Source organism: Sinocyclocheilus grahami, unplaced genomic scaffold, assembly GCF_001515645.1.
Source record: "Sinocyclocheilus grahami isolate Dianchi unplaced genomic scaffold, SAMN03320097.WGS_v1.1 scaffold2502.1, whole genome shotgun sequence".
NCBI classification, from domain to species: Eukaryota; Metazoa; Chordata; class Actinopteri; order Cypriniformes; family Cyprinidae; genus Sinocyclocheilus; species Sinocyclocheilus grahami.
Window position 1 is genome coordinate 25,892 of NW_015507681.1, and position 1,791 is coordinate 27,682.

The window sequence follows — 1,791 nt, forward strand, 5'->3', positions numbered from 1 at the left end:
TGACATATACACAACTTTATTTTAACTCATTACGCTCTAACACACACCCAGTCAAAAGTTTTTGAACAGTAAGATTTTGAATGTTTCTTAAAGAGGTCATATGATGCGATTTAAATTTGTCCTTTCTCTTTGGAGTGATACAAGCTCTTGGTGCATAAAGAAGATCTGTAAAGTTGCAAAGACTAAAGTCTCAAATCCAAAGAGATATTCTTTATAAAAGTTAAGAGTCAGCCACGCCTACCTAAAACGCCTCGTTCTAACACGCCCCCACATATCTACCTCACTGTGTGGGAGGATTTGCATAACTCCGCCCAAATGTTCACGCAAAGAAAGAAGGCGTAACTTTTATTCTCGCTGTAGTATTGTTGTTGCCGCCGCCATGTCGTGAAGACGCTGTGTTTCGTTGTGAAAGCGAAACTACTTTGTTTGGTCTTCCAAAAGAGGACGATATCTGCTTCGTCATGCCTGGAGCTGATCCGTGCTGGTCGCTGAGGGAATACATCAACTTCGCTGTGGATCACCGGATCGGCTTTCACCGTGGACGAAGCGGAGTCCAGCCCGGGGTCGTCACATGTGGTTGCCGCAGGGCATCACAGTATGGTGAGGGACATTTCCGTCTCACGCTTGAGGTATTCGGCCAATCACAATGCACTGGATAGCTGGCCAATCACAGCACACCTCGCTTTTCAGACCGATGAGCTTTGTAAAAATCGACGCGTTTCAGGAAGGCGGGGCATAGAGGAGAAACAATAATGTACAGTATGTGGAAAATAATGTGTTTTTTTAACCTTAAATCGCATAAACACATTTCATTACACCAAATACTGTTATTTTTAGCAACATCATATGACCCCTTTAAAGAAGTCTCTTCTGCTCACCGAGCCTGCATTTATTTGATTTAAGTACAGCAAAAACAGTAAAAATAGTGAAATATTATTGTAATGTAAAACAGCTGTGTTCTGTGTGAATCTCTGTTAAACTGTAATGTATTTCTGTGATGCGCAGCTGTATTTTCAGCATCATTCCTCCAGTCTTCAGTGTCACATGATCTTCAGAAATCAGTATAATATGCTGATCTGCTGCTCAACAATTTTATTATTATTATAAGGTTAAAAACAGCCGAGTATAATTTTTTCAGGTTTCTTTGATGGATAGAAAGTTCAGAAGAAAAGCATTTATCTGAAATAGAACTCTTCAGTAATATTATAAATATCTCTATCATCACTTTTGATCAGTTTTAAGCATCCTTGCTGAATAAAAGTATTAGTTTCTATAATTTCTTACAGAGAAAAATATTACACGGACTGAAAAGATGTACTCTGTACTCTGTAATAATCAGAAATGTTTCTCGAGCAGCAGATCAGTATATTAGACTGATTTCTGAAGATCATGTGACACTGAAGACTGGAGTAATGATGCTGGAAATACAGCTGCGCATCACAGAAATACATTACACTTTAACAGAGATTCACATAGAACACAGCTGTTTTACATTACAATAATATTTCACAATATTACTGTTTTTGCTGTATTTCTGATCAAATAAATGCAGCCGTGGTGAGCAGAAGATACTTCTTTAAAACACATTAAAATCTTACCGTTCAGAAACCTTTGACTGCGAGTGTAACTTGACACTAAATGATCATAAGTACTGATGTAGCTGATATTTATATAAGATACTTGCTCTTCTGAGTGCTGCAGGTGTAACGTCACTCATATTATAAACAACTCACTGCAAAGCTGCAGATTATAGACTCAATGTGTGTGTGTGTGTGTGTGTGTGAGAGTGTG